Source organism: Jaculus jaculus, chromosome X, assembly GCF_020740685.1.
Source record: "Jaculus jaculus isolate mJacJac1 chromosome X, mJacJac1.mat.Y.cur, whole genome shotgun sequence".
NCBI classification, from domain to species: domain Eukaryota; kingdom Metazoa; phylum Chordata; class Mammalia; order Rodentia; family Dipodidae; genus Jaculus; species Jaculus jaculus.
The window spans coordinates 99,526,607-99,551,205 of NC_059125.1; the positions used below are offsets into that span (position 1 = coordinate 99,526,607).

A 24,599-nucleotide genomic window follows, 5' to 3' on the forward strand; every position below is an offset into this window, starting at 1 on the left:
GGGTATGGTAGGCATCCTCTACTCCTGAATAAACCTTACCAGATCCTCTGCCTCTGGATCATAGAAGTAGGACCTTCTTAGTAATTCTGCTCCTCTACGAAGTGGTAGTACACATCTAATCATACTAAGTGGTAGTACACATCTAATCATTTGTGCCCAGAACTAATTGCCCTTCCCCCAGAATTTTTTATCATTTTCAGTTGCAGTGGTTCTTTATTTATACCCTATAGTGACTAGTGTTGGCTGACTTTCCTCTAGATGAGATGTTTATTCCCTAAGTATAAAGGAATTGGACCCACTTTCATGCATCTCACATTGTATGTAGGCTTCTCTCTAGTAGATTTGTGTCACAAATTCATACAGAAATGTGTGTAAATATGTGTACCCATGTGTGTGTGTGTGTATGTGTGTATAAAATTTCTTCCTGTGTCTATAGGTCCCAAGGCTTCTATTCTTTCAATGCTAGCTCACACATTAGTAATTCATTAAAATGATTGTTGAGTTCTTTAAATATGCTTCTGTGGTGGCACTCTGGTCCCCCTGCAACCATAGGTGAACCAGTACTTAGAGCCCATCTATCTTTGCATGTGCTTACCTAGTTTCAGCTCTAAATTTTGTTGTTTGCCTTGAGACTACTCTACATTCAAGAGGTGATTTTGTAGATTAACCATTTCTTGCTGTTAGTGTGGGAATGTAACTCTTTCCATGTTTTACATCCTCATCACAAGTGAGAATTTCTGAGAATTTCATGTAAATCCCTTTTAACTGACTCTTTATTAAGCAACTTCCACATGTTAGATCACATACACACTTTTTATTCCTAAGCATTATTCTTTTTTTTCTTCCAGATTAGGGCCTCACTGTAGCCCAGGCTGACCTAGAATTCACTATGTACTTTCAAGCTGGCCTTGAACTCACAGCAATCCTCCTAACTTGGGCTCCTGGGTTTTGGAATTAAAGGTGTGTGCCACCATGTTCAGCTATCCCCAAAACATTTTTTGTGAATATATCCATATCCAGAGATAGAGATCACCCTCTGCCTTTAGATTTTTAAAATAGAAACCTGTTATACAATATAGATGATTTAAAACATATTTCCAACAAAATACTTTCTCACTGACTTGCCGCTCACAAACGTGATTTTATTTTATTCTACTTCAAAAACTTTGCTTTTGTAAAAGAGATTAGGGATTATAAAAATGTTAATACGGAACCTTGATACACCCCTTACAGAAAACAATGTAGAGTATGTAATAAACAAAATGTTAGTAATGGTCTATGGGTATGGCTCAGCTGTCAAAGGTGCTTGCTTGTAAAGCCTTCCAGCTTGGACTGTATTCCTCAGTACCCACATAAAATCAGAGACATAAAGTTGCATACACATCTGGAGTTCACTTGCAATGGCAAGAGGTTCTGGGATGTCCATTGTCTCTGTCTCTGTCTCTGTCTCTGTCTCTCTTTCTCTCTCTCTCTCTCTCTCGATATATATATATATATATATATATATATATATATATATATATATATATATATACACAAATAAATAAATAAAAATATTAAAATGTTACTCATCTTTACATTAATAATTATACTTTTAGAAGTGCATGATGAACATCCTGAATGTTGAAAAATCATACAGGCATTGGCTGCAGCTAAAATATAGCACATTGTGGTTAAATGTGGGCCTCCTTTGAACCAGGCTGACCTAATTCAGTCAATGCTTCCTTGGTTATTAATAAGATATGACTTTATGCCAATCATATAACCTCTGAGTATAAATTTCCCTGTTTAGAAGATAGAGCAAGTAATTCATAACTTATAAACCTTGATAAAATTTAGAAATATCTGTAGAATAGATTGCTTGACATAGGGTAAATGTCTATTAGAAGACAGTTATTGCTGTCATTATATTGCTAGTTTTTCCAAAATAAAAATTCAATAACATTACAAATATTTAAAAAAAAACAACATAAGAATTAATTTTTATAGTCAGTATATCATTACTCTGTAAAGCTGTACTTATGAAGTTCTATACCAAAAGTATGCTTAATATATTAAATATCCAGTATTATACATATATCTTGATTATAGCTTTGCTTAAACATACAGAAGAAAAATGGCAAATGATGTTAGCAGAGTGAGGTGAGGTGTTTTACCTATTTTATATTTTTACGAGTCTGTATTTTCTTTCTGTAATGTTATATTATTTAGATAAGCATCCATGTATATACTTTATATATATATATATGTTATTCATTAGACAGTACCAAATGTTTTATCAATAAAGTACACAACAGAATGGAAGCATGATACCTTTCAAAATTAATGTCAGAGTGACTCACAGAATCCTTTGCTTTTTTTGATGCTGCCAGCCATATCCCCTGCTGGTGTTTTCTTTGGTTAAAGTCTCTCCAACATCTTCTAGCTTGTTTCCAAGGCCTTATTTTCTGGCACATTTCCAGCTGTCTGCTGAGATCTGTTCTCATTGAAATAAAGATTATCTCTCATTCCACCTTATAACCCCTTTCCCTTCCTTCTTCTTCTAATTAGATACCCACCCTCACCCTCTTTCACCTCCTGCCAATATAAACTTTGCTTGAAACTAGGGTTTCTTTTCCTCCTTCATTTTAGGAGAGACATGTCATGCTCTTCCTTTTTTATGCACCAGAGCTAGAAATGTATTTCCTCTTTACATTTTACAAATAGTGTCATAACCTATAGTTAGTTATTTGAATTGGAAAAATATTTATTACTTGGCCATATGATGCCATACTTGCAAAAAAAATGTTGTAACCCATGACAGGATAAAACCAAAATTTCTCAATGATTAATATATACATGGAGACCACAGTTATTTTATGAACTAATAAAACAAAGACCAAGACCCTTCAGAATGGCATAGTAGGAACTGGCAACGTGTTTCTCTAACTGATTCCAAAAGTACCAGTTGACTTTTCTGGGCCCACTTCTTCAGCTATAATATAAATGCTAATAGACTAAATATATTGCCGCACATTTTTTCTGGATCTGAGATTAAAGCATTTCACATAGTGCCTGACATAGCACACAATGTAAGTCATCTTCATTCTTAAAGCTATCAGCATTATAACAATAATTCTATAGTATTTGCACCTTCTCACACCATAGAAATTATTTGCTACTAGATATTAGTTGGAGTAGTATCATGTTTTATTTACCCAAACAACATGGATTTCACCATATTTTCCTCTTCCCCCTCTCTTTCACCACCTAAGTAAGTACTATGGCATCTGTTGCAAGGCTAAAACTGGGCAGCAAGAATACTGAAAAGGCAGGGATGTTTCATTAATTTTATCATATAACATTAGTTGATTAAACATAATATTAACAAGGCAAAGAAACAAACTAGACTTTCAGAATGAAGAAGTTTGCCTTAACCTTCATGAGATCTTGGCAAAGCTGCAATTGTCTCCTACCTGATCCTTCATTGCCACTTAAAGGTATTGAGGAAATAAATAAAGAATTAAGGCTGGAGAAATGACTATGGCTTATCAGTTAAGATGCTTGCCTGCAAAGCCAAAGGACCTTGGTTGTATTCTCCAGGACTCACATAAACCAGATGCACAGGGTGATGCAAGCATCTGGAGTTTATTTGCAGTGGCTTGGAGGCCTTGGTGCACACATATTTTTTTCTCTCTTTTTCTCTCTCCCTCTCTCTTTGTCTCTCAAATAAATAAAAATAAAATATTTTAAACAATTGGAAATTATTCAAGACAACCATTTCAAACAAAGGAAATTAATCTGAAGTACAGTATACCTCCTTATGAATGGTTCTGAAACTTTATTATCACATAATTGAAGCCTAGTTAGAATGCAGTTAAGTGTTGGTAGAAGGGAAAGGCCACTCCAAATTCCTATTTGTTCTAAATCACTAATTAAACAAGACAGAGGGGGGGGGGAAACCCAGATTATTTTATTAAATAAAAGTGTGGCATTATACTCCAGAGTAAATTTGTGTTTCATTTACAGTCTGGAAGTGTCCCACTAGATGTGGACATTTCATTTCAAAACACTGTCCAATGTACCATTTTTAAATTTTATGTTTTTAAATATTTCAATTTATTCATTTGAGAAAGAGAGAGTGAGAGTGAGTATGAGCATAGTAGGCCTTTGTGCACCTTCAAGTGAACTCCAGATGCATGTGCCACTTATCTCAACTGGATTTACATAAGTACTGGGGAATTGAGCCTGGGCTATTAGACTTTGCAAGCAAGTGCCTTTAAATGCTGATCCACATCTCTGGCCTCTTAAGTTTTATTTTTATACTCACTGCTAGACACATAGTTTTTATTGGCAAACCTTTCCAGACAGGTGAGATTTAGGTGTATCAGATATGTTTTCTGGATTTGAAACGGGGGCAAAGAATAGGAACAGAAAGAAAGGAAAGGTAAATCTTTGAAGTTTATGACATCAATTTATACTATTTAAACTGACTTTCAGAACTATGGTGCTGACATTTTGGTTGCCTAGCCACTAAGTCTATTGGATGGGGGAATTGAGTATTTTTCCTTTTAAGCTGAAATTATGCTGTTTATTTGTCTACCAAATGTCTAGCACTGTGACTGCCTTCTTTTTAGGTAGGAAAGTTTTCTCACATCCTTGCCATTTTGCAAATATAGTTCAATTAAGTCAGCCAACAAATATTGCTTGAGTGCCCACAAAGCACATAACACTGTGCTTCATTATACATTGCAAGCCTTTAAAACAGGAGCTGAAGCTTATGCTTAATTGATGCCATAGGCATACCAGGATGTTGTGCATTCATAGTTTAGTAACACAACAAATCCAGACCTTCCCTTAGTTTTACCACTTTCTTGTGACATTGCTCCTTTGTGGTAAAGTGCCTCAACAATAAAGAATGCCCCCCTTATAAAGAAATTTCTTTTTCATTTTTACTTATTTATTTGAGAGTGACAGAAAGAGAGAGGGAAAAAGAGGCAGATAGAGAGAGAATGAGCATGCCAGGGCCTCCAGCCACTGCAAACGAACTCCAGACATGTGTGCCCCCTTGTGCATCTGGCTAATGTGGGTCCTGGGGAATTGAGCCTCAAACCAGGGTCCTTAGGCTTCACAGGCAAGCACTTAACCGCTAAGCCATCTCTCCAGCCTAAGAATGCCCTTTCTTAAGTAACCTCAGGCTGGCTGCACGAGCATAGAAAACATTTAATTATTTATTTATTTGAGAAAGAGAGAGAGAGACAGAATGGCCACACCAGGAACTCTAGCCACTGCAAATGAACACCAGACATTTGCACCACCTTATGCATCTGGCTTACATGGGTACTGGGTAATTCAACCTGAGTCCTTAGGCTTTGCAGGCCTTTGCCTTAACTTCTAAGCCATCTCTCTTGCCCAAAACACATTAAATTTATCCATTAAGGAAAACCATTGTTTTGAATGTTTAAAACTTTCTAGAATATTTTTCAAGTTTTGGAATATGTAATATGTACCAAGAACTATGTTAGGTAAAAGTTCATAGGATGAAGAAATATTTTAGGGAGAGTTTTGTATTGATTTGTTTTTATTAGAAATAAGAAAGGAGCTATTTTTTTTCCTATGACAGATAAATCACATTTAAGGAAGAAACAGCAGCAGAGCTTACTGAGATTTGGCAAAAGAGAGGAGATTTAGAAATGTAGGGTTTCTTTTCCTATTTGCAGAGAGTCAAATGAGTCTAATCAGTGAGAATCCAAGAGCAAGTTTTACCTCAATAAGAGAACAGGTTGAATATTTGTAAAGGGGGTGAAAAGAGCCAGCATAGGCTAAATAAATTGAAACCCAGGGGATCAAATTAGTGGAAAATGCTGAGTCTCAAAGGCTTTAGAGAAAAGGGAAAGATTTCTGTCTTGGCAATGAAATATCTCCAACTGCAGAATATAAGCCAGGCTTCTGAATTGTAAGCTTGTCTTTTTTATGCTCTATCAAAATTTACTTCTACATTTCAATAAATCTTCATGGAGGTAAAAGCAGTTAATTGTAAGAGAAGAAGAAAGGGTAAAAATAGGAGTTATATGTCTGATATATGCCCTAAAGAAGTCATAATTAAGATTTTCATACAAAAGTTATCTGCTTAACAAGTTCAGAGATACAGAGGTGGAATGAGTCACATTCTCTGTTTAATGTTTAATGTTTTTAATGTAATGCAACATAAAAATCAGTATCTCTTTTCTAGATATTTAATATAGTTGATTATTAAAAGGTGGCATCAGGCCAGAAAATTTAAATATTTGTAGATGAATATAGATTACTAAACAAAAGCCAAGAAGTTTTAACAGTATGGTGGCTTGATAAATAACAAAATATTCCAATTATAAAAGATGTTTATTAAATATAGTATATATTTCTCTACATGTGAGAAAAATATACTTAAAATAAGTACAAAGACTATATAAGCTTATCTTACCCACTTAAGGCTTTTCTGTGGTGCTGGAATTAAATCTAAGGCCTCATACATGTTATGAAAGCAGTGTCCTACTGGGCTATACTCTCAATCCAAAACTCTTTTCAGTAGATCAGTTTCAGGAGAATTTATATGGTCAAGCTTTATAAATATTTCAAAGAGCAGTGAGAGTAGGAAGGTGTCGGAAACATTAGTGTATTCTTAATCTATGGCAATGCAAGTCTGGGAGATGTACAAATGATGTTCATAGTTTCAGAAAAAGTCTGAAGTGGTTGAAATATCAAGAGTGTGTGTTATTTTAGACATTAAGAAGCAATTACCTAGGTAATCACTATATTTCATTAAATTCACCTTTTGAAAAGTTGTATTTAGCTCATTGAAATAAAACTTTAGAAGTAATAATGAATCCTGACTTGATTTTTGGACTAGCCAACATCCTATTATATAGGTGTATCTGTGTTAATAGTAGTTTTCTATGTGATGCCATGATTGTTTAGAAAATAATGTGTCACTGTAGCTCTCTGGAGGTGCCAAAAGAAAAGTGGAAGCTCTTGGAATATTTGGCTCAGCAACTCCATAGGACATTTTGTGAAATCTTATATATGTATGTAATATATTTTGGTCACGTTCACCTCTAATTATCTTATCACCCTTCCCTCCAACTGAACCCCTTCTTCTCACTAGTCCCAATTCTTCTGTAGTGTATTTTTAAAAAAATCAATAAATATCAAATGTTTAAATAATTGTTGTTTCTGCAGTCTTATATTCCCTACTTACTTACACATAAATTATAATAAATTCTCCTCCACAAAAGCATGAAGAAAGGGGGGGGGAATGGAATATCATTGAGAATATTTACATCAGAGAAATAATGTTATGATGATGATTTACATATAATCAGTATTAAACTATAAAAGAGCTTCATATTTGTCCTTTTAAGACACACTCCCTTTATTCATAGGAAAAGAAGGTTGGATATTTCCCTAAGGGAAAAGAAGATTGATTATATTCTGAGCACTGCCAATAACATGTTGTATAAATAATTAACTCTGAAGAGCAAAAATCTAAACAAAACAAAGTACTACCATGATCAGACAGGAAAAATCTTTGAGAGTCCTCAGCAAAGGAGAGATTTTCTTGACTCTAAGGAAAAAGAAATTGTGACTTCATTATTAGGACCTTGAAGTCACTATTTCTAAAAGTGACTAACAGTAAGTAATATTACTGAGTGCCTACATTGTGCCTAGTCTTTAATTTTTATTATTACATTTACATCTTATAATAACATTATGATACAACTTCTACTGCTGTCATCATCCTATTCACAGAAGAGAAAACTGATGATGCAAGAGCTTGAGTCACTGAATAGAACCATAAAAATACTAAGTTATGAAGTCTAGAGACAACCCAAAATTTCCTTGCCCCTTTGGTGTGTACTTTTAGCCCTATCACATTGTATTCATCTTGGCATATACAACTCAGAATAAAAAATTATACACCATCCATTTGAAGAAAAAAAAAAAACTATCCCAAGTGTAAAAGCTATCACATCTACAGAAAACTGAGCTCAGGTTAATGATATTAATGATGTGACATCAAACACATTATTGTCTCCTTAGTAAAGTATCCTGACACAGATACATTGTAGGTCTTTTTCTGAAACTTAAAAGAATTTCAGAAGTGGTGTGGAGGGATGGCTAAAAGGTTAAAGGATCTTGCACACTAGTGTCTCCAGCCACTGCAAATGAACTCCAGATGCATGTGCCACTTTTTACATCTGGCTTACATGGGTACTGTGAAATCAAACCTGGGTCCTTTGGCTTTGCAGGCAAGCCCCTTAACCACTAAGCCATCTCTCCAGCCCAAATGAAATATTTTGAAAATGTGTGGAAAATAAATAACAATTTAAAATATTTGAGTAACTTTCCATAATTTTGTAGATGCTGTTCATAAAGCCTTCCACATTCTACAAAATATAAGGATTTGTACTTTTTTAGAGACAATGATCTGCTTTTTGATACCATCTTTTAGTGTTTATGTATTTCAACACTGTAAATAATAATATCTTTTGTGTTCTATGAATTATCTTTCCTGTTACATTTTATTTATCATTACTCACTTGGTATAAAACTACAGTTGAGTTTATGTAAGTTGTGGTTATATAATTAGTGCCTGGGGATGTGTCTTGCAGCACATATAACTTCTATTTGCATGGAAATATGTGGAATGAGAGGTGGACCCAAACAATTTCACTTATCCTTAATCAAATCTTTGATCATAAAACAGCTATAAGGACAAGGAGTACACGGTATATATTGCTTCTTTAATGTCCTTTGTATAATTATTTTGCTGAAATACATGTCTGTTAACTCAATATTTCCTGATTTCTTTACTTAAATATTTTATTTCCAGATCTTGATAAGATAGGGGTTTGGGACAATACAGCATATGGGAAAAGGGGGAGAAATAGAAATATGTGAGAGCCTTTTTAACCAGAATTACAAAAGTTGACAAAAGAAACTGTAGAATATTCATCTAAATTTGAATTTAAAGGAAGAGAAAATAATTTTAGTGCAAGTATGTTCAAAAGCATATACCTAATATTAAAATGCACTTGTTTATCTGAAGTTAGAATTTAACTGAGTGTATTTTATTTTTTATCTGCCAGCTTTATATATAACTAGCTTTACCTAGTCACAGATTTATTGCCCCCTAACCTTACATTAAGAAATAAAAGGGACACCCTCCCCACCTGTTCTGACATGGCAGAGAATGCTGAATCAGCCTAACTAAATGGTTGCCAAAGGGTGGGGTGGTCTTCTGGTCCTAAGACAGCTGCTACTCCTCCCTTTCTTAGCAAATGTTGCCCTGTGCTACTTTCTGAGCTCCATAGCAAAGCTGCTTTGCTGGCAGCTGTAGGGGTCACTAACTCTAGGTGAGTAATTTTTTCCTCACTGAAGGGCTGAGTCAAGGAAAGGCGAGTTTTCTTCTTGGCATGCTTAGGAAAGCACTTGCCTATTTGGTCCCTTAGTCTGCAGAAGACAACTAAGTTTCTCTTTTTTCCATACTTCACAAACAGTAGGGTTCTGGACTGTTGAACTCATTGGTCATTATACCTGAAGTGGTCTAAGCACCCACTAGTACAATTGCAATAAATAGCAAACAGTGGTGTTTATTTATTTTTTTTATTATTATTTTTGGTGACAGAACATCGGTTTCAATGATCAAACAGATTGGTCACAGAAAAATTATGTGTCTTAAGTACATTATCAAATGCAGCCCATTTTTGTGAGCTATAATTAATTATATCACTCATTTTCCTATGGTGCTAGGAGGTTTAACTTAAGCAACCATACAAACCATACATAGGACATCACTGGTCTTTTTGTACAGTGTACTACCAGTACTGCTCAAATCTAACCTGTCCTCCAAATGTCATTAACATGGCACAGAAATATCACTATTTTCTTCATTTTGTAAATAATTCTCCCTTAAGTACAACTGAGTGTCCAGAAAAATGTTTCTGCAACTTTTATGAGGAATACAAAAGAAGAAACACTATACTGGAAGTGTCCAGTTGTTATGACATTGTTAGTTATCCCCTCTCTGAGTTTGTTGAGTCACAATGGAGAGAGAAATAAAATCTTAGACATTGCAACCATTTCATGGCTATCTTTGTTTTCATTTGAGGGGCTTCTACCAACATCAACTCTCTTTCTAGTGCTTCAGGAAAATTAGTTCTTAATTTAAGAAAAATTAGGAAAGGCAATGCATTGTGATGTATAGATAAAAAATGAGTTTTCAATTCTAACTAATGAAAATTTATGAAAACTTTAAGCACTTACTATACGTCAAACATTTTTCTGTGTCTTGTTTTGGAATTAGCCGTTGCTCAGATGAAGAGCAATGAGCTATGAGCAAACCCATGAGGTAGTTTTTATAAATGTTATTTTTATTTCATATATGAAATTGAGAGGTAGTAAAGTTAAATAAATTGCCTCAAGTCATGCAATAAGTGGCTGATCCAGCTTTGAAACCAGATTTTTTTTTGCCCTACAAAGCCCTCACTTTTAACCTTGCTGTATAAAATTACTGGTGAATTGTTAAGTATAGGAGCACCTTCTATATGACATAGATCAGTAAGAACCTGGAAGGTGAGTACCCCCAAGTCCCCAAGGAGAGTTTAAGATGAGTGGTCAGCATATACAACTTTTCCACTTCCAATAATACTAATATTTATTAATACAAGTAAGGATCAAGGAGCCTTTCTAATAGAGATAATTAGAGAATTTACATTTTGATCAATTGACAAGCCCAATTACATGGTACATTTTATGGTGGGCATTAGGAGCTATGTGAGAAATTAATTCTTCAAGAAGTCCCTGTTCTGAATGGTAAATATTTAAGAATTCAATTAAACTTTCTCACTGAGAGCAAGCTTTGTTTTAAGAGTAAATTTTACATAAAACATTTCAGCAGCAGTGTCCAGTACATGATGTATGTTTTAAAATCAGCCAGAACAGAAATAAATTAGACATGCTATTGATATTGTACTATACAGTTTCAAGAGGGAAAGCTGTTTTCTCAAAAATTAGACAGTACACACATACTATTGAAAAGACTAATCCTGTTGATGAGAGCTCTGGTTGGGAATCTGTTTAGATATTTGTTTAGGATCATGGAATATATTCTATGTAGTTAGCTAAAATTTTAAGTGAAAACTTACTTGACCTCTCCTAATCAAGTTATTCTACTCTATTGCCATGCCACAGTGGGGTTCATGTGCTGGTAACACAGGTCTGAATTTAACTTAGAACTTCATGATGTGAATTGTGAGTGAGGGTCACCAAATCTTTCTAAGGCACACTCTCACAAAAGTGATAGGAACAGGATAATCTGTTATGTGATGTAGATGTTATTTATGTGATGTAGATTTTCTTATTATCCTGTGGATATATGTGCAAAAACTTTTCAATATTACTAGAAGTAGTATAAATGTTATTACCATTGATTTTGGGGAAATTGAAGGAGGAGTTATTTTCTTTAGTAGTACTGAGTTTATTATAATGACTTCTTGGAAAGATAAATCAGATGAGAAAGAATTGAAATCTGCAGGACTGAGTTTTAAGGACCACTTAAAGGATGCAGCCTCTTAGAAATATTTGATTTTTAATTTTTTTTGTTTATTTTTACTTATTTATTTGAGAGCAACAGAAAGAGAAAGAGGCAGATAGAGAATGGGCATGCCAGGCCCTCCAGTCACTACAAACAAACTCCAGATGCATGTGTCTCCCTGTGCATCTGGCTTATGTGGGTCCTGGAGAATCAAGCCTCAAACCAGGGACCTCAGGTTTCACAGGCAAGCACTTAACCATTAAGCCATCTCTCCAGCCCATAATATTTTATTTTTATTTATGAGAGAGAGAGAATGGGCACACCAAGGCCTCTAGGCACTGCAAATGAACTCCAGATGCATGCGCCACCTTGTGCATATGGCTTACGTGGGTCCTGGGGAATAGAACCTGGGTCCTTTGGCTTTGCAGGCAAGCCCCTTAACTGATAAGCCATCTCTACAGCCTAAGAATGCAGCCTTTAACTAATGGATTAAAATATCCCAAGCCTTAGTAAAGGAAATTACATGCTGAAGGTCCAATAACTGAAGATGTAAAACCTGATATCTTACAAAAATGTTTCTATCACTTGTTAATTCATTGTCATTGATTCAAGGCTTCCAAGATATTAATTGATACTCCAACTTGCAGGCAGATATACCCTAAATGCAGCTATACCCTAAATATCCTACCTCTTCCTAGGGAGCTAAAAGTGAAAGGCCTCATTTTTCTCTTCTGATGAAGCAGAATATCCTTATTTCTATACTGTAGAGGTTAATAAAAAGGGTGCACTCCAGAATACTCTGGAGGATTCATTTGAACAAACATATACCCAAGACCCACCTAAATATATTTTAATTGGGATCCACTGCTTAGCTGAACTTGAAATTCTAGGTGTAAACTAGATATCTCTGGGAAATGTCTTTCAGATGTTGGAAAATTAAATTTTAAGTGCTTAGAAAGAAGAGATTTGACTCTATAGCTCTATGATATAAGTTTTTGGAATGACACTCCAGGCCAAGAATATTTCCCAGAGAGCAGACTGCCACATGCCTTAAAATTCCCTTTATTAGGGTGGAGAAAGGAAGGGAGGAGGATACTTAATAGGTTGATATTGTATATATGTAATTACAATGATTGTAATGGGGAGGTAATATGATGGAGAATGGAATTTCAAACGGGAAAGTGTGGGGGGTGGGGAGGGAGGGAGTTACCATGGGATATATTTTATAATCATGAAAAATGTTAATAAAAATTAAAAATAAAATAAAATAAAATAAACTTTTCATTTTAGAGTAATTTTAAACCTATAGAAATATTACAGATATATAGATAATTCTTGTATGTCCCACACACCTTTTTCTTCTGCATGATATTCTATATGGGTATGGTATACTTTTAATAATAAATAAACCAAAACTGATATATTATTATTAACTAAAAAAAAAAATTCCCTTTATTAGAGAGTCATTCTTTTAGTCTCCTTGCCAGAAATCACCTGTTCACATGCATTTTATAAGTGAAGAAATGTATTAAGCCACTGATTAACACTTTAGCACACATGAGATAAGTTCTCACCTTAATCCCAAGGGAAATGAGGTCCATGGCAGGTATATAATTTCTGATGGTTGTGTGAGAGTTGGAAGTGTTTTGTTACAAGTGCTTTTTTCCCCCTCAAGAAAAGCAAAGCCAGATGTAGAACCTCTGTAAAAGGAAAGAGCCTTAAGGGCTTCATGGGAGGGGTAGGGGACAAAGGCTAAGTACACTTTTGCAGAGGTTATCCAGTTGCCCTTGATGGAGGAGGTCTGCTTCACTCTTAACAAACTCATGTCTTTTGCTTAGAATGACCTACCACTGACCCTGGTTCATTTAAATGCAAAACAACAAAAGGAGAAAGGCTACAGGGACTTAATCCTACCATTTAAGTCACAAAGTAAACAGCTGATGTATTTGGCCCATTCAGAGAAGGAAACACACACACACACACACACACACACACACACACACACACACACACTGTATATTCAAAGCAACTGTTCACATTTATTTGTCAACTCAGAAAAAAAAATAGACCATGTTAAACCAATGGAGAAACAGTTTTCTCAATCTGTTTACAAAGGGTATTTGCTTGTTTACTAGAACCTCATAGGGAGTTGAGGAGATTTTTTTAAGTTATCGGCTGGAAAGGGAATTGAACATTAGGTCAAATATTGTCAAACCTCCTCAATATGCTTAAAATATAGAAGTGGTAACAAGCCAGGGCACCAATTTATAGAATATAGGAAATAGTGGTATGGTTATGTAGATTGGGTTTAAGTTGACTGATAAATACAGAAATATTAATGTTATGGTTATGTGTATAAAAGAAATTTGGAGAATTGAGATATGTTAACCATAATTTAATTTCTCTTGCAAGTTTCTATAAATCCCATTTGCCTAAATCACTTCAGAATAGCATATAATTCAGATTATTTTCCCTTAAAATATTATTTTATTCATCCATTTTTCAATAATACAGCTCTATTTTGGTTAGTTAATTTAAGCATTAGACTTCAATATATATTTTTTACTTTTTCAGATTTGGCTATTTAAAAAGAGGGATTAAAGCATATATCAAAGCTAGGCTGAAGTATTTAAGCCAAACGAGACATATACTCTTGTTCTAACTCATTCTGATGTTAGCATCTTTTCTTTACAGCATCATAAATGTCTTCAATTAAGGAAGTGGCATGACTGTGGACCACTTTCTTAAGGAAATCCCAGAATCAAATGCTAAAGATTTGGCACTTAATAAAGTAGAATTAAAATCTAGTCACTAAGGCTTTACTGGAAATTTCAAACTTCTTAAAAACCTCAAGTACCTTAACAATTTTGGTGTAAAGGAAGGAAGAAGAAAGTGTGTCTTTAAAAAAAATGAATACCTCTACTATATCCTTTAGGAATTTATCAATCAAGTAATGGAAATATTGTAATGGTTGTTTGCCAGTGCCTTTCTCATCATATGGCTTAGCAGTTATTTTCTGTAAAGTGTCTTTGTCCCAGCCATCCTTAGAATGATTAGTTTTTCTTTTACCACCCTTTGAAGTGGCTGATTCTCAGTTGTACTTTCTGAACCACCAGGAGCATTTAGTGTTATCCAGAAGTTTCCCAGAAATGCAAAATTCTTAGGCCATTCTGCAAATACAGAATGAGAAACAAATTGAAGTAGGAATCATAACTGAGAGGAAGCAGTCTTCTTTTAAACAGATTAGATCACTCTGAGCATATACTAAGTGAGTGAGTGACTGATTTAATACCTATCATAGTTATTCCATCCTTTAAGGTGCTGTTTTGTCCTCCCATTGTACATAACTGCCCTTACATAGGGGAATCAGCAAATAAGAGAAGCAAAATATTTTTATTGACACTAAAAGATGATTAGCACAACTTTTGTATCCATTTCTAATCTCATGAACATATTTGAGACATACATACCCAAACACACACAAACTTAGAAGATAAAATATTTATCATTACTTAATATTCATGGAAGAAGAAGTAAACTATTTACACTTGACAAATCTCAGGGCAAGGTGAAACAGACAAAAAATCCCTGTTAAATGTCAAAACATAAGTAGGTTATTTTCCAGATTTAGTTATTAGTGCATATACATTTGATGAAGGAATTTAAGACTCTTTTACCATGAAAATAAACTGTAAACTCAGAAAGCCTATATTGGGCATTGATAAAAGCAAATACACTGATATCTTTGCTCCCACACAACAGATCCCGAGATGCTTAGAAAAAGCCCTGGTTTTGATTATTGAATTAGTTACTTTTTTATGCTTGTCATATGTATTTTGTTAGTGAAGTAGAAACTAAAGAAATTTGTTCCTTATATCATAATACATATTTGAGTAGCATTTTGGGATATTCTTCACAAAGAATTTTCTTGGCAAGTCAGTGATGGCAGCTTAGTTGAATGGTTTGGAATAGTATAACAGCATTCTACAGTAAATTTCCTTGCAATGATGGCTTAGAATTCACTAAATGTTTCTGCAGAGCCTTCAGATCTATAAACCTGGGAAGGAGTTGACAGTGGTTATGTACAAAGCTGTAAGATCTCATTTTCTGGTAGAATTTACAAAGTGAGATAATTTGAAGATGATGTGAAGACTTTTGTCATTGTCCTGCCAAATACATTGGCCTATTATGCTGGTCAACTTGGTTAGTCGATTTTAAGAAAATATAAAGGAATGTTTATCAAACCATTTTGAGCTAAATTAGTTTTTGATTACATTGTAATGGCTAAACATTTCACTCAAGGCACATAGCCTCAAGACACTGAAAATTTTATATAATCATAGTAAGAAACTGAGACAACATTACCATATGCAAGCCACATAAATATAATATCATATTTACTTAATGGCCTACAGGTGAATTATAATCATCTGTCTCATAATTAGCACTAAACCTTTTATAATCCAGTACATTTCATCTATGTTTTTCTTAACATGCATCCAATTGGCTGAACCAGGTACACTAGTTTCTGGCACATATACTATTTTAAATGAACATGTCAGGTGACAAATGTTCTTAAACTATATCTCTTATGGTTGGGTTTTGGCAATTATAACAAAATCAATGAATGTATTAACTATTTTATTCTTATTTTAAATAAAAAATGTTGATAGTCTGGGGAGATGCATAGTATATTATAGAAAGTATTTAAGCCTCCAAGACCTGAACATGTGGTTAGTCATATGCCTTTATCTGTGTCCTTCAAAAAATTAATCAATCTGAGCTTCAGGTTTTCTCATCTGTAAAATTAAAGATGATATATCATACTGTGCCTGGTACACAGAGTTCAGTAAATATTGTTACTCCCTTCCAGGGAAAATAGCTGAAGTTGCACTTGAGAATTAAATTGTAGTTAAGGGGCAGAAACACTGAGTTATGCCAGTGACCTGAAGAAAGTATTCTCTTTGTCAACCTGCCAGATCAATCATGAACTCTGGGTAATATATAAGCTCTTAAACTGAAGGGAAGAAAAGGAAAAGAAGTCTAATGTTTGTCTCTCTATGCTATAATTTGTGTTTTTCTAACTTAATTTTTTTAATTGATGCATTAAATAATTAAAATATGAATTAATACAATTCTATGCACTATTTGCTGTGATTACATTTCATGATATTTTCATCAGGTTAAGCATATTTATCTCCTCAAACATTTATCATATGTTTTATGATAAAAGAATTCTTTCAAAATTCTTGTAGCTTTTTGAAATATACAATCAATAATTACAAACTATAGCCTTTCTTCTTTGCAATAGCACACCAGAACTTCTTGTTCCTATTAAGGTGTAAATTAGTACTCATTGATCAGTTTTCTTCTATTTCTACGACTATAGTTTCTCCAGTATTTGATAAACATCATTCCACAGTAATTACATTCTGATGTATGGACAAAGTTTTTTGACAGAGTGAAGGAAACAATACCCAGTAATACTATGGAATAGCTGAATTTTCAGTGAAGAAGTAAAAGATAGGATTGGGACAGGAGTGGAAACTGCATAATCACACTATGGGGCCACAAAGAAATAATTTCAATTCAATGCACACTATCATATAATGCTAACTACAAATGTCAGTGGGTTTTGGTAATGGATTGATTGAAACATTGAAGATACTGAGAACCATGGGGATTCAGTTTTCTGGAGGCTTAGTCTCAGGACCTCTCTCCTCTGTGAACTAGGAGACAAGTGTGAAGTTGCAGCTAACATATTTTAAAATTATTAAAATCTTTAAGCAATAAAACAGCACAGTGGAGTAATATTATTTTTTAATAAGCACCTATAGATATTAATGATTCCCTTTTATTGAAGAAGATAAATTCTTAAAAATTGTACAAAATGATGTTGAAGTATAGCAGAACACAATACATAATATATTTGGGGGAAAATAAAGTGTGTAATTAAGGTATCAACTCAGGATTCTCTTTTTGACACTGTTTTAACATCAAGCCTTAAGGAAATAATAAATTAAGTTTAAAAACCTAAGGATAATGAAAATAAATACCACTATAGCTTTTTAGATAACCTGTAGTATAGTTATTCTGTTATCCATTTGATTCAAAAAATGATTTTTACACAACCCATTTTTTTTCTATTTATAAACCACACTTGGAAGAAAATTTTGGAGTAGTAACATTTTTGTTTCTACTTGTCTGTTTTGTGTAATTACTCTTTTGATTAAAAAAAAAAAGTCAGTTTGGGAATTTTCCCAAACCCTTGAATAGCTCTCTTGTGAAAATATACCTTAATATGTTAGGTAGATAAATTGATCTTTACAACAATTTCAAAAACCAAGAAATGTTTGAGAAAACTCTCTTCATTAAGTTTATAGGTACATAAAAATACTTTGATTACAACCCCTTTACTTAAAGGAACTCCAACTTGAAGTGCCCTGTTTCTTCATTTTCACTACTTGATCCTCAATGCTATGTAATAATGTTCATGAAATACCATAAAAAGCATTTTAGTCTATTATGTCATAGAGTTAGTGGCCTAGTACAAAAGATGCTTTAGCATATTCAAAAATATGACAATATTTGCATATAGTAGCATTGTATTTATGTCTACCATGGCACCACAGGCCTCTAATGCAAGCACTGGGGAAATAGAGACAAGAAGCTCAGGAGTTTATGGCCATTCTTGGCTACATAAAGAATTCAAGGCCAATCTGAGTTACACAAAACCCTGTCTCCCAAATAAGCCAAAAAAGTAATATATTTTATTGCCAGTGGGAATTCTAGTTGTTTCCATGAATACAAAATACAAAATAAAATACAAATAAAACAAAAAACAAAATAATAGAAGACAAAAACAAAAATACAAAATAATAGAAGACAAAATCAACATAGATTATACTTGAAGACCATCCTAATTTTGCTGAAGGAGAGTAAAAAAATACCAGACTAAGGACACCACTGCCATAGGACTACTGAATGTTTAGGAAAATAAATAGGAACCTCAGGGCCACTTCCAGAACTTTTTTTATAGTCCTGATTCTCTCAATTATAGTAGTATTCAAACATTACTGTTCATGTTTGAGACTGTTGCAAATAGATAATAAATCAAATACATTTATTTACTGAATGGAACTTTATTTAACCAAACATATGGTGAAATGAGGTGTTATGTAATCATTGAAATCTTGAGATCTGGAGTAAGATTTTTCTAGATTTATGTCCTCACTCTAATATATATATATATATATATATATATATATATATATGATATATAATATATTATATATATATGACTCTAATATATATATATATATATATATATATATATATATATATATATATATATATAAACTATATATATGATTTAAGGCATGTGAATTCCATTTTCTGATCTGCAATGTGGATATAATGATATTCCTTACCTATAGAGTAGTTGTGAGATTATATTGAGTTTTCATATATAACTATTTTTAGAACAAACTCATTATGTAAAAAGGTATTAGAATTTTTTGTTTTTAAACATTGTTAGGTCAATCTAATGACTGTTTTTCCTAGAGTAATTATGAAACCATAACAAATATTAAAAGAAATTTAAAGTGTTTACTTCATTGTAAAGCAATCATTTTTATTGTTCTATTCTACTCTTTTTTTTAAAAAAAAAAATAGACCTTCTTCTAGCAAAAGAGTCATTAGATCAACTTATCAATGTTAAAAAATACCAACAAGCAAAGGCAGGGACATGAGAAAGTAGTGAGCAAGACAGATGAATAAGAACAAAATATTAATGAAAATGCTACAATGTAATCCATTGCTTTGTGTATGAACTTTAGAAAGTAATAAAAACAGTATTGCACTAGATCGCCAACTAGTCTCAATAACGGAGGCAACCAATTAAGAATCAAGAGGTTTCTACACCTATGTATATTACATTACTCTTAGTAGCCAGTTATAAGTCAGCAAGATGCACACAATTTACAAATTACACTGCTATTTGTCAGAAAATTTGAAGCAATTTACAGTGCTAATATGTACACTATCAGGGTGAGAGATCAGATATCAAATTAGGATAATAAGAATAATAATTTCAAGAATCTAAGCTAAGAAATTGAGTTTAGTTGCATAAAAAGATCTGGGGTTTCTAGCATACAAATCTGAATAAGTATATAATTACAGTCAGGCATCACTTAATATGATAGTTTTACATTGCTAGAGATATACCCTTACTGGATTTCTTCAGAGTAGGCTTATCACAGAGTACCATTCTAGCCTAAGTACTATCCCATTGTCCATCAAGCTTAAATCATAATCTTATGGGGGCCACCTTCATATATGCCATCCAGTGTTGGCAAAACCATCATTAACAACCCATCAATGTATTTAAAAACTATGATGTGGCTAGATAAATGGCTCATTAGTTGAGTGTGCTTCTTGCACAAGTATGAGGGCCTGAAGGGGCCATGGAAATAGCTGGGTGTGGCCATGGGTGCCTATAACCCCAGTCCCACAAAGGGGAGCCGAGACTAGGGAATTGCACAGGTTCATGGAAAACAGCAAGCTCTGGTATTAGTAAAAAAAAAAAAAAATTTAAATCCTCTCACAAAATAAGAATACCAGTGAAGTGGGAAACCTGACCTTTTGCTCTGGCCACGGCAGGCAAGGTCATGTGCGTGTAAATATAGCTACCTCCTCCACACAGTAGAAAAAAATGTAACTGATGACATTTATATTAAGTTGTAAGCAATTGGTGTTTCTCAAATGCAAAACAAAAATCAGGTGTCTGTTTTGCAGTCTGACCATGATTGGTTAAGTCCAATCAAAAAAATTCTTCATTGACTTGGAAGTTTTCTTACATAATAGAATAAGTAAAATAATGCACTTTAAAACTGTTTCCAGGTATTTATGAGTAAGTGTACATAGTTGCATCATGTGTCTATAATCAATATTCAACACTAACTTTTGAAAATGAATGAATTAGAAACATTCTTTGTGCCATCTCTCTTCCCACATTTTTTCTTGTTTTCCTCTCCCCTCCCACTGTAGTTCTTTGTTTACTTCTATTGCAGTCTGTGTTGCTTAGCCTTAATGAGTCAGAAAGTTAGGACATAGTAGATAGGTTTTATCATAAGTAAGACAAGAAAGTGATTATGGTTGCCTCTTCTTTAAGTTAAACGTTTAGTAAAACATAATTTTCCATTAACTGATAAGTCTCTCACCATAATGTCAATATACTAAGACATATATTTGTATATAATTATGTCATATATATATATATATATATGTGTGTGTGTGTGTGTGTGTGTGTGTGTGTGTGTGTGTTTTCATACACAAAATAGCATAGAAAATATAATTAGCAGATTTTTCTCCAACAGTAATAAGTATGACAGAAAGAATGTCCCATGTATTGATTATAGTGGTGGTTACATGATTAAAAAATATTTGTTTACTTCAGTGATGAGGTCTTGGTAACCTCTGTGTCTCTGGATATATTGGCTCAGGGAAATTCTCAGAAGAGGGGATGAAAATATTGTTAGAGCCACAATTGGGACATTGCGCACAAAGACATTGCCTATTCCCCATAACTGATGGCTCCCCCTACAATGCATGACCCATAATCCCCAACAAGGAGGGTCCCTTCAGGGGAGAAAGGATAGGGAGGAGGGTATGATGGTACAAACATGACTGTTTACTCACTGAGTATTTATACAACTAATAACGAAAAAACAAATTAAAAAATAAATATTTGTTAAAATTCATTTAAATCTATGCCAAATGGGCAAAACTAACTGATATAAATCACACCTCAATAAAACTAACAAAGTTTGCATTATAGAATAGGTCATGGTGACACATGCCTGAAATCCTGGCACTCAGGAGGTAGAGGGACAAAAAACAAGAATTCAAGGCCAGCCTGGGTATATGAGTCCTTGTTTCAAATATACGAATTTAAAAAAGATGTGGGCTACATGTTGACAGGTGAATGATAGAAAACCAAAATGTTATAAGGGAAAAATTCTGAAACAAGCTTTCTGGGACGCTAAAACATGGACTGCTTGAGCCCAAGAGTTTTCAGCCAATTTAGTCAATGTAGTAAGACTTTATTTCACACAAAAATATCAATAAAAGTGTGTAGTTACAGAAAATAATTGAGACTGAGACCCCCACAGTCACAATCTGAATCTTGGTTTGCTACACACCTCCAATTGACACCAGTAAGGTTACTCTCTATTTCTGGTGTTTGTCCACTGAAGGGGTTGGAATAGAATCTCATTAAGTTCAGGCAATTCTACATTGAGGTGGCCTGGCTTTCAAGGAAAATAAGGTGGTAGATTTGTTTAAGTGTCAGGAAGTAAATCATCTGGCATAAAACAAACAGGTGGAATGGATAATGTCATTTGAAATTTAAGAAACATCTGTTAGCTTATAACAGTGTCTGGGTCAAGATAAAGCCACCTGGGTTGATATGCCATATCAGGTTGCCAAAACCAGAATCTAGTTGACCCAAAACATTTCAACCAGTGTAAAAAATACTATTATCAGTTTCATAGTTTTAAAATTTGTTTTTAAACTTTACTTTCTTGAGATTTTTTTCTATGCTAATAGTGTGGAAGAAGGAAAGTAAATTTAGTGAAATGTATTCACATTTTGAGGATTATACTCAGTCATGTGCCTGAGTAGGTAATGTTTTCTCAATTTGAACCTTTTAGTTTCTTTTATAATTGTTTGGTCTTTAAATCAGAGAAAGGAGAAAACCTGTATGTTTGCTCATATCAGTACAGAATATAAATGATAATTCACTTATCAGTCTTCATATATGCTATATAAGTCATTTGATTGTGTTTTGGGAGAATTACATTTCCATTTCCAGCACTGAGCAGGCCTACACACAATATAAAATTTGTTATAATAATGAATTTTGAAAAAAAAATACTAAGAACAAAGGCAAGCTACATTTTCTGATTGATCTTGGTTTTTCTTAACATACAAGAAGCATCTATAAGTGAAACTTCCGAGAAAAATGTTTTCTAGTGTCAAAGACTTCCCAGATCATCACATGTAACCAATATCAGCACTCTGACCAAAATCTGCCATTCTTTTAGGAAACCTGTAGGTCTCTCTGATCAAAAGCTCATTGTGGATGATAGCCACATGCTGGTACTGGGAGTTACAGGTCAGTGCCCACAAAGAGAAGGAAGAAAAAGATAAGTAATATAAAAGAGGGAGGGAGAGAGAGTGAGAGGCTGTAGAAGATTAAGATCAGTCTTCATCATACCCTCTCCAGTGCCTTGTGACTCAGTTGTTCCTTCTAAGAGCCTGGTGAAGGTTCAACCATTTGTTCTGTCTTCTAGGATGTAGAATTTTATGGTACCATTGCCATTTGGGTCTAGATTTGTGTCCCCCACCCCATCACCCTAACTCTCCCCACCCACACTATTGTCTGGTCCTTGAAAAGCTTACTGGGTATTTTGGCATCTTGGGTAGATTCAGGTTAGGTGCTGTAGATGAGTGAGAGTATGCGGTGATAATCTTTCTGTGATTGGGTAAGTTCACCGAGAATGATCTGTTTCAGGTTCAACCACTTTACACAGGGACCCTCTTCACTGGAGAATGTGGGTCGTGCATTATAGGGTTAGCCATCAGTTATGGGCAAGAGGCAATGTTTCCATGCATAATGTCCCAATATGTGGCTATACCAATCTTTCCACTTACACTTCCGAAAATTTCCCTAGGCCATGTTGGGTTTGTTTTAGGTCTACTTCAGTGATGAGGTCTTGGAAGCCTCTGTATCTCTGGATATCTGGTTTGGTAGGAGTAGAGTGTTCTCTGTATCTATCTCCACCCCTTGTGCTGGTACCAGGATCACCTAGAAAGAAGCACTCTTGCTCATTTCCCCAATTGATTTCAGTTGGGGCGCTGGTGAGGTGCGATGGGATGATGATTTACCTCCTCTGGATCTGTGTCCGTATGAAAAAAAGAAGGAAATTATCCAACAATGGAGAGTGAAGTCAGAACCAGATAAATATGGTAGCCATTATTATTTTAGATAGAATTTAATAGGTGTAGGCCCTCTTGTAGCCCACAGTTGGAGGAAACTTGATAATGGAGATTGGGTTCATTTTATAGATATGGCTCTGACCTGTTTCCCAGCTCCAGCTATGGGTTCTATTCTGCTGAGTGGATCAGTTAACCAAATGAAGAGCAGTTGTTTACCCACCATGGCTGTGTGCCACTATTGCACTTGTGTGAGCATCATGTCAGGTTGTTTGCTGCTGTGTAGCTTAATCCTCGAGTTTCTTGGACAGATGCTGGTCATTTCCCCCTATTCACTAATGTAGCACCTTCTGGCACTAGACAAGCTAACTCTCTGGGGTCTGACTTGCTTCCTGATTCCAGCCAGGTCACTCCATGTTCCATACCAACAATATATGGTGTCTTTGGCAGTAGGGTCTTACCACTAACCTTTAGTGGGTCATCAAACACTCTGACAGAAATCTGCCTTCTTTTGGGAAATCTTGTAAGTCTCTCTGATCAACAGCTCATTGTGGGTGTTAACCATGCTGGTACTGGGAGTTACAGGCCAGAACCAAGTAAAATAAGGAAGAAAAAAGATAGGTAATATAAAGCATATAAAGAGAAAAGAGAGAAGTGGGAGAGAGAGAAAGAGAGGAAAAGCAGGAAGTTAAGGTTAGTCTTCATCATACCCTCTCCAGGGTCCTGTGATTCACGTGTTCCCTCTAAGGATGTGATGAAGGTTCAGCCATTTAGTCTGTCTTTTAGGATGTAGACTTTTATGGCATCATTGCCATTTGGGTCCAGTTTTGTGTCCCCCATCCCCATCATTACCCTATTTGAGATCCTATTTGGGAAACAAAACAAAATTGAAAGAAATATAATTCCTTGTTATATTTTTTACTACTATAGTTTTAAATTTATTAATGAAATAAATTAAGTCAAGAGTTACATTGGAAAAATATAAATGATGCCTTCAATAAAATCTAAGAATTCCTTACTGTTAGTCACTAACATTTCAAACAGGAAA

General features: G+C 34.3%; 1 protein-coding gene across 3 annotated transcripts in view; it reads left to right on the forward strand.

The window, feature by feature from the left end:
* Nrk (Nik related kinase) overlaps nt 1-24,599 on the forward strand; it is a 124,364-nt gene that overhangs the window by 12,297 nt on the left and 87,468 nt on the right. The window lies entirely within an intron of this gene.